Raw genomic sequence first — 16,710 nt, forward strand, 5'->3', positions numbered from 1 at the left:
GTTTGTAGATCAACATCGGTGATCTGTATAGAGTGACTGGAGGCCTACACGAGTTAGATGGGAATGTTGTGAGCAGCCAGATAACGTAGAAGTCACACCTAGCAGTTAATGGCCAAAGTGGAATACTTTTTTTATCGTCCTCACATACTATGGCCTGATTGGTGACCGTAAAACACCAACAGCGTTATTTCCTTAATATATTAGTAAGAGTAAGTACATGAAATAGAGTGCGAACACTTCTGAACGGGCCAGTCCGTTGCGCACAATTAACTGATACTCTTTAGTTGTCCCTGACCTTAACGAGGATCAGCGAACTGTTTGACATTCAGTGAGGTGACTGTCGATTGACATGGTTAGGGCTCACAGATATTTTACTGACCCTATACTTCAGTCAAACGACAATCTGTATGACCTTGAGTACACATAGGATGAGGATAAATAAGTGATGTAGTAGAATTCTTGATGTCGTGGAAGTCAATTTAATACTGTTCCTCATAATCAATACATGCAGTTCTAGCATCATAGAAGGAGTATTTTGGCATTTGTATAAGCTCTCTTTCGAGATTTGGTATGATAGTCCCTGCGATCTAGAGATCACTCAGCTGTACGTTAAGTTGGTCAGGACATGACACACTAGCTAACATTTTGATTGCTTGAATGTCACTTGATGAATCATCCTCCCCCCAATGTATATATTTGCTCAAATCCTATTATTAAACATTTCTTTGCCTTACTGCGCCCTTATGCTATTTGACTAAAAATTTGCTTATGTAATTGCACACATATACTTATTCGCCCGATGTGCTTATGGCTTTGTGATCTGTGCTATCCGCTGATAAACTGTAGTTGCTACTTCTCTTTGCGTTCTGATTTCAAACGCCACTGAGGTTTATATAATAACGGTTACGAGGATGATTGGTTAACGAAGCAAAGTTACTACATTAGTTGATTGAGAGTTGCAAATAGTAGTGAAATAATTTTATTTGGAAATGCCAAGTTTTTTAGTAAGCTGTAGACATCCTTTCCGATGAATGTAAAGAAACAACGCCATAATTCATCCACCTCCAGTATCTTTCCTGGTCATAATCCAGATCTTAGATCTTTCCGTGTGATGCTGGAAAGCTTCAGAATTTGAATTTATATCCAACTGTCCAATCTCAGGCACTGTCACAATCTTAATATGATAATTAGATCTATCGAAACAGTGCGATTTAAGTTAAGTAGCTTTACGTCCAAATTTCGCTCTCTCCCATTGTTGAAGCAAGGTGGATTGATCTACTTGCATTTCATGACCTTAAATAATGATAGAACCGAATTCCAACTTATGTATCAAAGTTTATTCGTAAATTACAAGTACTTGACCCAAATAAACCGTTCTAATAATAATTATAGCAATTACAAAACGAACCTCCAAAATTTTGATTTTTGAGCAAAACTGCCGAAAAACCAGACCAAAGGCACAGTAAAAGCAAAATGTCCGAGGTCAAAGTTATAAACAAACAAGTTCAAGTAGAAACAAATGCATTCAAAACACAGTGAAGTTATTAATATTCAATCCAACAGTTTTTCATCAGTCAAATGTTCTCAGTTCCTCCTGTAAAAGGTAGAACTAGATGAAGACAACTAGGCGTATCATAATTTCAATTCGTAGTTATTACATAATCAAGTACAAAGGAATCATCAATTGGTACAAATACCATGCTACTATCTTGTTACTAATTTTTCATCTTTAGAACAAATTGGACTTCAATGTTCTCAATTTCGGGCACCTGTTGACTATAGGTTTGGCTAAAAACTATCTAGGCATTGCATATTTGTACTCCATATGTATTTTCGTTTTTCTATGGCCTGGTTGGTTAGTGAGTAATTGTATTAACAGATGTACAGTACTTGATAACTCTGTTGTCTGTAACGCTTCCTATTCGAGTATTCCAAATTCAGTCAAACCAGAAGTCATAAATGTATAAGTTTGAAGATGGAGTTGGAGGTGAGTGAAGGTGTAACTGATATAAGCTGACCAGTTGTTATGTGAGATGCACCACATTGGATATCCATGAAGTCAACATCAGTTTCGAAGACTTACAGAGCTATTTAGGAACGATCACCTAATATTTATATATTTGGAGAGCAGGTAGTGCTCGTTGTCCAAAATTAGTCCCAAAAACATCTATAGACTCACACAACGACATGAATTTGGCGTTAATTCGCTGTGATAAAGTAGGTGAGCCTGTAATAAAGGCGCATTCGGAGCTACTGTTTGCTTCTAATCAAGACTATTGATGTATGGCTTCGGTGAATTAATTAATTTCATGGAGCGGCGATGTATAGTAGCTTCGTCATCATCCATCTAGATTCTTATTCCCGTAATTTGTCATGCTGAATAAACCGACGGAACTGGATATCCTGGTCTCTAGTGCAGAATGGGTGGAACAAGAAACCATGAGTTACTGTAGCCATATCTTTGTGCAAGATAGATTTAAAAGTTATATCTGTCCAACTAGTTTTTATTACTTTTGAGGGTACGTATTCAGGCCCAAATAATTTGCTATGATTAATCACAGTTCAATTCTTTACGTTATCGTCTAATAATATCGCAGTTGGAAAGTTCAATTGTCTTATTAGAGAATCGGAATCTATGGACATAGGATTCTAAAATGAAAGAGTAGATTGTACACTATATGTTAATCGAACCGTCACATTGGCACTGTTGAATCTTGTTCGATCGTAATAAGATTCTGTCCGTTAAACGTCTTTAAGTTAAACGTGGCTGATAAGTAATTTAGGTTTGAAGTGCCGTAGTGATACATGAGAGAAAAAACACTAATAACTGTTTAGTGTTAATTTGAAATATGCTTAAGAAATACTATTAAATTCAATAAGTCCAATTCCTCGACAATACATAAGCAGGAGCTTAGATTCAAAGTACTCGGCATGAGGTTGTACGATATTGTAATGATAGCTTTAAAGACGATATTAAATACTTAATCGCATAACAAGTGCACTATTAATTCGGTTATTCGACAGATTACTATCCAGCCCATTAACTGGTGGTTTTGTATCTATGATTGTACAATATTGACTGAGAGTATATTACGTATTGCCATGTTAACATAATGTGTGGTAAATGACACATCTTCAAATGACAGAGGTTATTTTCGGAGCTTCCCGTGCATATATGTGTCAAAAACAATGGAATAAAATGAATGCAAAATGAATCTATTAACCGTATAACCCAGAACATGGATTCAAACCAGTCGGTCAGGACAACTAGGTATAGAAAAACCAAACGTAGTGTACTCAAAAACATAAATCATACTGACAGTGAAATAATTCTTTTAATCATTTTGGTGTTTCACCACCATTCACTCTCACAACACAGCTTACCGAGGGATAACAATCAAATATTTGGGGTTAGGTCTTCTTTGCGCAGTGTAGACGGTTTTGTAGAGAGAAGGGACAGAATGCTCTGAATTTTGATGAACGACTAGAGATCAAAACACACTTTTCTAGTGATGCGATAACATTTCAACTACTTTTTAAAGGTAATACGAAGAGTAGTGCCGAAATCCATCTGTAAGTTTAAAAGGTGTGAATTTCAAATTGCTCAGAGGGAGTTATATGCTTGATTTTCATGTGTGCTTAGTGAAGCCACCTACGCAGTCACAAATTACGCACAATTCGCTCTAAATGACAAGCGTATTGGGTGGTCCATAGTTCTGTGGTGGACCAAAAATTATATGGACCAAAAATAGCAGTAAAGTTATTACGTCCAAAAGTTAATGTATCAATAAAACAACTTTTAAGTTATTAACACTAATAAAAGTTCAGGGACGTTACTTAAATCAGCTGACTGTTGCGTGTTCCGTTGTCCTTGGTACCAAAACTCACAATTATACATAATTAATAATCCCAATGAGATAGATATGGCTCCAGTAAGTGCAATGGGAATGTCATAATAGTCTATAAATATAGATAATAGTTAATTAATAGTTCAGTTATCATATCCACAGGCATGATAGAACGAGGCATGTGTGTATAAGAATGTATTTATTTACGGACAGTTAACAATGTCGTGCTATGAGTAGTTCGAAACGGAAGTAAGTAGGTAAGTGCTCAAGGTCATACACTTAAACGACAAGTACAATCGTTTAGTGATAAATGTAAAGAATGTGAAAACAAAAAAATAAATGCAAAAGCTATAAAAAACTATTTACAAAATAAGTTTATTAGACTTATCTCCACAGTTCCCCTCCCCAATCCTTATATTATCTGTGCAGAAAAGAAGCTAAAAAGTTTTGATCAGTGTTCTGTAATAGTAAATAAGTCCGGAAATAAATGGTTTTATATATCTTCAACATTGGTGTTGACCTCATTAGTTCTTCTGGGCACGCCCTAGCTGAAGGGGCTCGGTCAAGCTTCTGCACCATATCACGAGCAGGTACGCTACTACACATCCCTTGCAACTACTAGTCAGCTTGAATCGAAGGCCTCTTAATATATCAGCAAACTTCCTAGTACATCTTGGAACTTCTAGCTTCCTGACTTTTGATTATACTGGGTTGGTATACTTCGATTATGAAGGTGTTACATGAAGATCTGTGGCATCTTTATATAATTTGCTAGACTAAACGAAGCTAATCAGTCAGAGAATGACATTTAGTGGAATCCTTTCGATTACGAAAAATTAAACAAAATGGAACAAAAATAACCTGATAAGTCATAATCTTTCAGTAAGATATTCTTAACAAAGGTCAAATAAGCAATTTCAGAATGATTTAGAATGATGTTTCGGGTAGAGAATTCCATGATATTTCGCCTTAAGATGCATAGAAAGTCTCTAAAATCGTAGTGAAAGCTGTGTAAACTTTATAAAGCCATGTTTTTCAAGCAGTGAATCCATTGACTCGCTGTACATCCATGTTGGTATCAGTGGGAACCATGTTTCTGCCAATCAGCCTCGAGTGAGTTTGTAGTTGGTTATTTGAATGGAATTTTCGACAACTGAACTAGAGAATGTAACCTTGTAACAGGAAGCACGTGTTTCACTCTCATTTATATAAAAAGAAAACTGATTAATTAACACAAGAGATAACGAAGAGTAGTAGTTCAACACGCTAACCACCAAAGAATAGTGATTAAGTAAAACAACACTGAAACAGTCAATGAGGAACGATAGAATGGTATGGAAATGGTCAGAAACTAAAATTATAGGCATGATGAATGATGTTGTTCTCATGAGAACCAAAAAATATAGTGGACTTACACCTAAAGGTATTTTTAAAAATGACAAGTTTACATTTCAGTGAAGATGACAAGTTACAAAAGATAACGTAAAATTATTTTCACACAATAACCTACAAAAAGATTTTACATCAACTACTATTAACCATGCTGCCCTAAGAAACCTCGGAAACATTTTTTTTCTCTAGCTCATCTCGCGAATACTTACTTTCATTCATAATGGATCATCACCAATTTCTATATTGTAAATTAATTTGTTTGATATTTAATCACATTGTCTTTCTTTCATCACTCTTTATCTAAACCTTTAATGACAATATCCAGTGTTTTGGCCGTTTTTTAAAATGAGCTAGCTAGTTTTCATGTGGTTAACCGACAACTGTTCAAAAGAAAGACAGTAACTGTAGGGACAGTGACTAAAATGATCGTAATAAGGGTAGAAAATCCATAATATCATCTCTACACACGATTAGTTGGTTCGCACATATAATGTGTTCTTGAGTCCTCGGTGAGTCAAAGTGTTTAAAGCATTGATTTGAAGTGAAGGAATATGCGGATTTCAGTGATAATAAAGGGTCTCAAATCGACTCTCTATTATTTAAATCACCGAACGGACGTATGCAACTACTCTATACATGATAATAAAGGGACAAAAGGCAAAACATCAAGTGCGAACTTCTAGAGTTTGGTGTTCTAAAGTTTTAACTGTATTGTGACATAAACAAATAAAAATAATTTCCAACGGTCAATAGCAGTAGCACATGAAATATCAACATGAATGTGTTAACATGATCTAGAATGGGGACAAACAACAATCAGTCTTGTGGCTAGTGTAAAACAGGCTTGAAAATAGAAAATAAAACAGATAGAGTAGATCAAAGACCAGTAAGATCACCTGAACCTGTTTACACTTGAAGTCCAACATGGCTCTTAGCCCAGTTGGACAGGTTTTACATATCTTTGGTTGCTACGATCTAAAATGAAGTGCTATTATAAGCAAAATATATTACGCATTCCACACATACTTTGATAAATTTGAGGTGCTATGAATAAATGTCTTGCCAGACGATCAAAATACAGTAAATATCTCTTACTAACCTTTATGGTTTGGATTCGACTAACCAGTTAACAAGAGACAAACTGACAAAAGGCGTTTTATGATGTTTATGTTACATAATGAGAGAGGAAGGGATTTTTCAGAACTCTTCATCACGTGATAAACAGTCTTTGTAAACCAAGTTCGATTGGTGAAATAATAATTACAAATGTTTAGGAAATAATTTTGCTTACATTGAATGAAACTTAGAAAAAATTATAATTTTGTCAATTGCATAGCATTCTGCTTAAGTCAGTTTCTGTGTCATACGAATCAAAGACATTTACACAGTTTGTTTTTAATTATTCAGCTAAATATTAAATTCTGACCTCGTAATTCATATCACTTGATTATTGTGACTGTTGGAAAATAATTCATATCTGATGAATCAGTCATACTTCAAAAGACCCAGTAAAAAGTAAATTTTTAAAGAGAAACATTCAGTATGTGAGAAATCAAAATAAACAAAACTAAAAACACTGTAAGTCGTGTGGTTTCTTCGTTATCGAATTCAACACTATCAATATCAACATTGGATCTCTTTATTAAATCCTGTTTGACTGGTGAAGAACATCATTAGGAATTACTTAACCTTGAGTGATTCTTGCCAAATTATATATTGGAAAGATAACTAGTCGATTCACTATCTATATTGTACTGATAATTATGATAAAGTTAGCATCTGATGAGCTCATGAAAACATCTTTGGCTATTTAGGACCTTATTATATAAAATACTAAAGTATTAACATATATGACTTATTTGTTTCGCAAATGATTGCTTGGTAAATGTAACGATATTGCTAATCGTTTCTATGCGTAGTATAAATGCCAGAATAAAATTGAATATCAAGCTCTATTAACATTACTTCCAGTCAGTTTTTGAGTTGTTTCTTCATTTGTTTTTCTTTTTTTACTAACGATCAGAAACTTAGTCTTACAGATTATCGGTAAGAACTTGCTACCTGTTCATTAATAAGCCGATTATCATGTTGAGTTGAATATTTCATCTATCAAAGTTTTATTTTATTAAGTACCGCATATTCATTTTGAAAATCAGTTTGAGGTTCATAATCTAGATAAAAAATTGCTATTATAAATAGATACATAGTTTTAACACAGTAAACCGTGAATAAAAAGGATTCAATTTCCAATTTCCTCTTCACTCAGATTTGTAAATAAACCACTAATACAATGATGTTTCGGTGTGTAATAATGGTATTCTTCACCTAATTTCATCTGGAAAGGGTTTTCATTGTCTTTAAATACAGACATATCGATTCAACTAGCTCAACAATATCGAAACAGTATTCTTACTCGGTTGAATACTAGAATAAGTAGCGGTAACCTCAAAACAAGCGATCAAATAAACAGGTTTCGACCACCGAACAAATGGTTTTTGCGTCGATTACTCACAATTTCTGAATATACCACAAATGTTCAGTTGTACCCAAATGTCAGAGATATTTCTGTAGAATAAATTTACCATTCTTCATTATAATAACTCTCTTTAACATATTTTACTAAATCTATTTGGCCTTTAGTATGTGGTGTATTTTACTGGTATTTGCAAATATAGAAATCAGGTTTAGATTTATTAGTTTGGATAAGCTTTAACAATGAATAAATGATATTCATCTTATTGAAGTTTGTATTGAATAAAAGTGTAGAGCTAAACACATCAAGACTTAATTCCATGCCCCTTTATATAGAGAAAAAAGTTGATGAAATAAACGAATAAAATATAGGTATTGATACTGTGGGTTTCAGTGTACCGATAGTCGGACAAGTCATAAGCAACAATTATTGAAGTATAAAAACGCGAAATTCTGTTTTTCCCACACAAAATGTTCTAATTAGCTAGTAACTATCTTCAAAAGCCACAAATAATCTGAAGAATCCCAAATGTATACTTGACCATTCAGTGCCTTTCGTCCAATTGAAGTTGATTTATTTTAGTTTTTTACCAATATCCATAAGTGAGTGGTTATCTGAACTCAGTAGCTAAATGGATAGAACGATCGAGTTTGAAACGAACAGTACTGAGTCTGCCGAGCCCAGAAGTGAACATCAACTTTGGAATTTAGGTATGTTCAGCTGCTGAGTCCCTGATAAAACGAAACATGCGTCCCGGATTCCAATGATAGCCGCATTCCATCTATTCTATTCTACTTTGTGTCATAATGGCTATATCTAGGCAATCCACACATAACGTATTCATGCCCACCATGACTGATCAAATTTCCGTGGAATTATCGATAACGGAATACTTCATTCCATTACAAATTTAATTAAAAGCTTTAATTAATTGAACATTTTCCCAATATGTACTTTATACACTTGGTAGAATTACTCTAAATGGTATTTCGTGGTGAAAAATTAGTCGCATGAAAATGTTTCATTGATTGAAAATATTATGATATTGCATTGTTGATAAATGGGTGCGATTCAATATAAGTTATATTGTGTTTATTTGTCTAATGTACTTCTTAACCATGTGACTTGATTTTATTTAATGAAGCTCATTGTTGTGACAAAGTGAAGCAAGTTATATAGATATGTACATTCATAAGCAAATTTTATGAGTTAAACAATTTTATTGGATAGGATATGAATCTCACACTGTTGCTAGCTAATGACCCCCCTTCCAGCTATAGGAACATGGTGGAGCCTATAGGGCCCTTCTGGCGAAGAGTGCTACATTGAAGCACGGCACAACTACCTGGCGCAATAGTTGTTTTTGCACTGCTTACGCAGAATCATTACATAACACTTTCATTCTTTTTTGGGCAGACTCATTTTTACCATCTTTTTGAACCCTCAATAGTCATGCAATGACTCTTTATAGCATTCGTAATCGTTTTTTGGGAATAGGTAGAGTGGTTGATTAGGCCGATCTCCACCACTCGTGTTACCGCTCACGTTCAGTCAGTCAGTCAGCTACAACATAGGACCAGGCACATTTATGCATCGGTCCAAGTTGCCATACCTCATTAGCACAAGATGAACGCCGGATTTATAGAAATAGTTAATTTAGTGGTTGTAGTATATAAAAGATAGGTTGTATATAAGGATATAGTATAGAAAGGAATAACGTTATGAAGCAATTTTAATCTCAAGGTTTAAGGGAAGATAAAAAGTGTATACACCTACACCATTGTGATCGATTCTGAACCATGTCACCTAGAGTCTCCAACCATTGGTTACGATGTTCACGCGGACCCCAACCAAGTAGTTTACATCTGCCAACATGGCTCAGATTAGAAGTAAGTGACTTCAAGCACTGATGCCACGTTTTGGTTTGGCCGCCCCTAACTCTTTTCCAACCATCCTCTACACTAGTCAGCATAGAGCGTCGTGGTAATCGGTATTCAGGCATACGTAACACGTGGTCTAACCATCTCAGTCGATGAAGATTCATGACTTCATCAACTGATTTACCATCATTTCCTAATATCCTGTATCTAACCTCACTATTACTTACCCGGTGATCCCTGCAGATGCGAGCAATATTTCTAAGGCATCTGTGGTCAAATACTAGTAACTTAAGAGTATCTTCTACTCTTAATGGCCATGTTTCACAGCCGTAAAGTAGAACAGAGCAAACTGCTGCGCAGTATACTCGTCCCTTGATTGATAGACGGATATCTCGTCTTCGCCATAGGTGACGTAAGTTGGCAAAAGCCAAACGAGCTTTCTGAATCCGTGCTGAGATTTCGTCAGACACCAACCCCTTAGGGCTGATCAGACTTCTGCTCACGTTAGTACATGGGATAAGTGTCTGCTAGCTAATGAAGTATTAAAAAAGACAGGATATAAAATATCCATCCAATACTAATTTGTTACTCTTCAGAGGTACACATAAGTTGTCTACAAAACATTGAAACCAGTAATTTTGGGTCTTACATAGAGAATGAAATCACTCATCCACTTAGTTGATTTTCAATAATCTACAGTTATTTTGTCATTATAGACTAGATAATATTGGAAATTAGTTTGACTACTTTCAAAATCTGTTCAGTACTCATTAGTTTTCCAGCTAAACTAAAATCAAGAAGAAAACATTTTTCAATCGACTGCATCTCCGCCAACTTCATAGTCAATAGTAGTTCATCATTTGTAGCAAACATTTTTTATGACGAACTACCAAATTTTCTGTTGGAAAGCTGTAATCATTTGGAAGCAGTCAAAATGTTTATTCTTCGTTGTGAATTTAATCAACCTAGAAAATATGAATGATTGGATTCCGACTAACTGAATAGTTAACGTATACTATTATGCTTCACTTCAATGTTGGTTTATGGGTGTGTATTACTGAGGTGTCTGTAGTATTTGCACAAACTGATAATTCCTTCGTACTTGATTGCGCGATGATTATGAATTCCAAATATAATAAGTCTACTTGTGTTCATTTAGTTCTACTTGCCTTAAGTTGCACTATTTCGGAAATTCTTAATTAGTAAATCAGTTTGAATACCTCTAATTATCCTTGCATCACTGACTAGAATGAATTAATAATTCAGTTCCATAGATTCTCCTGATTAAGTTCAATCTATGAAGAAAATTATTTCTATGAAAACTTTCAATTTAACTAAATACTATTTATTCTATAATGATTTATTATCTTAACTAATGTGTTATCAATATATAAACCAATTCAATTTAAATGGAACAATTTTTTTTAAAAAAATAAACGATAACCTGTAATATTTATCACATGTTGATAAATACTTTACAATTCGTTGTCATAGTAACAATATCAAGAATAAATTCTTTAAATCATGTGCATATAATAATAATCATCACTTATTTTTGTGTATAATTTACTTGATAGGGGAAAAAACAGAGAAGATAAATTATACTATCTATTTAATAATAATAATAATAATAGTGAAAGAGTTAAGGTCTACTTGCAATTCAATTGACTCTATATAATTCAGTTTTTATTTAAACTAAATAATTCATTTTTTATAGTTCACTATTTGAGAGGTATCATAATTTGTTTTGATAAAATAATAAACCTAATGTAATAAATAAACACTGATCCAATTCTCATAATTTATTATTATTATTATTTTAAAAGTACATTCAAAAATAAATAAATAGACTGAATGAATATATTGGAAGGGGTCTTGTGGGGATTTTTGTAAATTTTATAATTGAATTCATGAGTCAAGTGTGGTGTGGGCTACTTATATCCACATAAGAAGTATATGGTGATGGTCAGATATAGAATGTATTTTGGTAGAAGATCGATAAGGAAAGAACAGGAATGAAGCGCATTAAGTATGAAAATGCATGAACAATAAAATCAGAGAAGATGGACTGATATTTACAGAAGGAACAGTGAAGATTGAGACAATTGATTGTTATTTTGCAAATTAACAGTTTACTGTATGGTTTTAAAATTTAATGAGATAGTCTGTAATTCTCTATGTTCAGTACATTCGATTGTACTCGCCCGTGTTCTTGTTCACTACAGAAGTACTGGACGACGGTTTCGTTCTATTGTAGGATTCCTGAACATTGTGGATTGAATATACAACAACTTGAAAAATGGAAGGAACTATGTAAAAATAAAACTTTAATAGATTACTAATTAAGAACTTAGATCAGTTTAATACTCTTTTAGTTGAATTTTATTTTAAACATTTCTGATATTCAAACTTTATCTTCTAAATAATGTATATATACCTTTGATTTTTAATGAAATCTTACATTTAAAATTATCTTCAATTATCTACTACTTGAAACGTTGTACTGTATTCTTTTGATATTTCTTACTTACGCCTGTCACTTCCAATGGAGCATAGGCCGCCGGCCAGCATTCTCCGACCCACTCTGTCATCCGCCTCCCTTTCTAGTTCTATCCAATTTTTGTTCATTCTTCTCATGTCTATCTCCGTTTCTCCGCGCAATGTGTTATTTGGTCTTCCTCATCTCCTTTGGCCTTCGGGATTACATGTGAGGGCTTGTCTTGTGACGCAGTTGGGTGATTTCTTCAATGTATGTCTTATCCACTTCCAGCGCTTCTTCCTGATTTCTTTCTCCGCTGAAATCTGGTTTGTTCTCTCTCACAGTAGATTGTTGCTGATAGTGTCTGACCAACGGATCCGAAGTATGTTGTGTAGACAACTGTTAATAAACACATGTATCCTCTTGATGATGGCTTTAGAAGTTCTTCACGTCTCCGCCCCATACGGTAGAACTGTCTTGACATTTGTATTGAAAATTCTGATTTTGTGTTGGTTGACAATTGATTTGAGTTCCAGATGTTCTTTAGTTGTAAATATGCTGCTCTTGCTTTGCCGATCAGCGCCCTCACATCTGCATCAGATCCACCGTGTTCATAGATGATGCTGCTCAGATTCTTTTAATATACAATTATATTTTTGATCTTCGGTTATTCTATAATTAGCACACTATCAAGTCAGTTTTATAATTTTATCATTCGCTTAGTTTATTCATAACGTTATTCTATAAAGTGTATACTACAAATTCCATATATTATATTTAAGCATACTGACAAAGTCGTTTATTGCAATAATGATTTTTTATATATCCTACAATTGCAAATCTGTTGAAACTAAAAGTGCACTGCTGAGGAGTTCCGTACAAAGACGAATCGGCCGTTCAGGGCTTCCAGGTTTTCAATGGTGGTCTAGCTTAGACTGACTCACGATTTTAACAGTGAAAATGATGCAATCTTCATAAATCCCCATACTGAAAGTAAAACTGTCAATGGGAAATTTTCTTCGTTCAAATATCTACTTTTTTCAATATATGATTGTAGAGATTGTTGAGTTTTAATTGATTGGTTCATGATCTCAATTAAAACTCAACAAACTCCATAACCCTAGTCTGATAATTGTCATGTGCTCACAAGTGATTAGCCTCGAGAGGTAATGTTGGGAATTCTAGTAGGAGGCCATGACTATTGGAGTTCAATCATGTTGGATGTGGTGCAGTTACCTACCGAAGACAATGGAAGATGGTCACGCAATATCGTGGTTTGGTTAAAGCTACACATTTACACCGTTGGATGCTAAATCAGTTGCCTGGAGGTCAAGTGTTCGCGTGCGAGACCTCAGGTCCTGAGTTTGAGTCCCGCGCGCGGGATTGTGGACGCGCATTGCTGGGGAGTCTCATACAAGGACAAAACGGCCTTCCAGTGTTTCCAGGTTTTCAAAGGTGTTATAACATTGATCGATTCGTGATCTTACTTTTTTATCATTTGTTTCAATGAAGGTTAGGAAACAGGAAGGATTGTGAATTGATACATAATATGTGTTTTTTTTTAAATAGATACCTCATTGTTGCACATGATTGATGTACACATATAAGTATACTTTCGTGTGATATAGAAATTAAAAATTGAAATAGTTCAGCTAAACAGAGGGAGTGGAAAAAAGTGGTAATTTCACATTATCTTATTTTTATTAATGTGTCATCAATAATTATACATAATCCAAGTTTTGCTTATTGAAAGTAAAGAAATATTACTTGAAAACATTGGTGTATATTTGATAGAAGTTAAAGCAAATTAACATTACCAAAAGTCTTACAGATGAACTGCAACCAAAAAGTGGTACCATCTGTTTGTGTTACGAGTAAAACATTGTTAAATACTCCGATCCATGAATGAATACATAATGATATCGTGAAATATCCGCGATAACATGGTTGATATTTTAGCGTCATATCAAATAAGGACGGAATTGTAATTAAAAGTGTAAAATAATGAAGTTTGACTTCATAAGGTCACATTGAAATTATATTAATAACCATGAACAAGGAATAAATAGCAGAAAGACTAGTGAACGTTTTTCAGAATAGGAATTACGATTTGGTTATTAACTCCATTGGTTATACGAAGATTATGTATAGATTCGATGATGATGGTGTTGATGATAATGATGATGATACGAGGAAAATGACAAGCTGTTGTATAAAGAAACGTAAAGACAGCTAATTATACCACGACAAACTCATCAATACCTTAATATGACTAATATTACAAAAGTAATAAGCATCATGTTATAATCAGAATTATATTTACTATCTAAATGAAATGGAGAAGAGTTTAAGAACATGTACAAAAATGTACTTTTCCATGATTTTCATCATTTTCAATCACTTTATAACAAACCAATAGTTTTTCCCTGTTATCGTATACGTTGCTAAATGATCAGTTAAGTTTTGTTAGTCAGTCGTTCACGACTTATTTTTTCACTTTATAGCCTATTTACAATGATTGAAATCCACTTTTGTCAACCAGACGTTGATTCGTGAAAATACGAAAATAAGTGATGCGATAACAATAAGAATAGACAGATGCTGACGAGACCCGGGAAAATTCTTAGGTACATAAGTGCCTAGAGAATAGGCTATTAGCTGATTGATCAAGTAATTCTTGCTAGAATTCAACCATTATTTGTGAATAGACGATTAAGTGGTTATGATTTTAGATGTTAAAAAGTGATTAATCAGGAATATAGATATCAATTACTCAACAGTCAATCAATATAAATCTCTGAATTTAATATTAGTTACTTGGATAAGCATTTTTCCCGTAGTATACTGGAGCCCAAAAATTTGGGAAATTTGAGATTTTTCTGAAAGAATTACTCATTACACAGTATACACTTTCTTTGATGAATCTGCCGTATAAAAATAAGCTTTGGAAGTTTTATGGTGAGGATTCAAGTGTTGCTGAAAAATATGCCTAACACTTATTTTCTTTTGACTGATCAAGAAGTATTAGTTATATGTTAAGCAGTACGGTTTGTGAAGCACTCATTTATTGATTATGAATCCGGTTGCTAGTAATTTAACAGTTGAATATCTAAGAAGATTAAATGGGTTGGCAATATCTAGCCTAAAAATAATATTTACTTTACTAGTTATCAAATTTATTTTAAAGTAGTTTGTTTAACAAAAAAGGTAATTCTACAAATTAGATATAGACTTTGACAACCAGCAAAGTAGGAACTGTTTTTATAAAACTATGGGTTTGCTCCAACACTTGAATTCTTATAATAAATTACAATGTCCTTAGAGAAAGGTCTTTGTATTTGATAGCCATTTAGATATCCTGTGCCAACTAGTAACTGGCTTCAAGATGAAGTTCAACCCTGTAAAAACTCACCAGTGACATTCGGTGCTAATAGCACTATACCGTGAATCGAATGAATTTGAAAATATGAATCACAGGATTTCAACTGAATAGTTAAATAGTAGCACTGCAAAATCTAATGATTTGGAGGTGTGCACCTATTTTAAGTTTTTTACTGGAATAAAACAGCGACCTAGAGCTCCCCTGTTTTTTCTGATAACCAACTGGTAATTTTCTTTTGAGAAAACCATCAACTAACTATGGATAGAAACATTAACAAGAATATTGTAGAGGGTTAAAGATAATTCAGTTCACACAATTATTAATGTCTTCCACTACATGACTAACAAAGAATCTGTATTTTGAATAAATTTTTACCTTCATACAATAAAGTATCAGAATTACTTCGATGAATTCTACATTCTTTATTATATTTAGAATGTCTGTATTTGAATAACAGTTTTATTGATGATAATAAACAAAATTAAGAAAGAACAATAACACTAGTCTTTCCGTCTTTTATGTTTGCATAGGAAAATTATTGTATATTAGAGGTAGGAAACGATTAGAAGGTATAAGTCTTAAACTGATAAAGAAAATACGTACCTAATTGTTGACGCCCATACACTACGTCAATTAAAACACAATACAAATTACAATTCTGTATTGATAGAGATAAAAATATAAGTAGTCTATGATTATGAAATGTGAAGAAATAGTAAGTTAGTATATATCATTAGTGTTATTCAGAGTCAAATAGCGTGTCTGTTCATTTGTGATATTTAGGTAAATGATGAACCAGCTGGATGTTTGTGAATTTCACAATTCATTATCCAAGTCGACTCATTACCTTCTGTAATAATCTGAATGAAGCAATCTGTTTTTCTTTTCATCTTACGAAAAATCACCTTTGAAGTCACTACGCTTGGATTTCAACTATAAATGGAATTGAAAATTTGTGTTGTTCTTATAAATAGAAACTGTAAAAAGGGGAAATGTTTGTGTTCATCTATCTAAAATATGAATAATATCAGTTGTAATTTCAAATAATTGCAGTGTCAATGGAAAGTAATGAAGTTATTTGAATTACTACCTGCTTTCTTGGTTTTCAATAGAATTAAATTACATTTATCCATAGTGTTTTCATGTCTCCACGCACCGATCCATTCATGACTACTACAATGGGTTTTAAACAGATCTGGGAATTTCTATTTTGTTGAGTGGTAATCTCGAAGTTTGTAATTATCTTTTCTGATAAT

This window comes from Schistosoma mansoni (genome assembly GCF_000237925.1).
Source record: "Schistosoma mansoni, WGS project CABG00000000 data, chromosome 5 unplaced supercontig 0195, strain Puerto Rico, whole genome shotgun sequence".
NCBI lineage: Eukaryota > Metazoa > Platyhelminthes > Trematoda > Strigeidida > Schistosomatidae > Schistosoma > Schistosoma mansoni.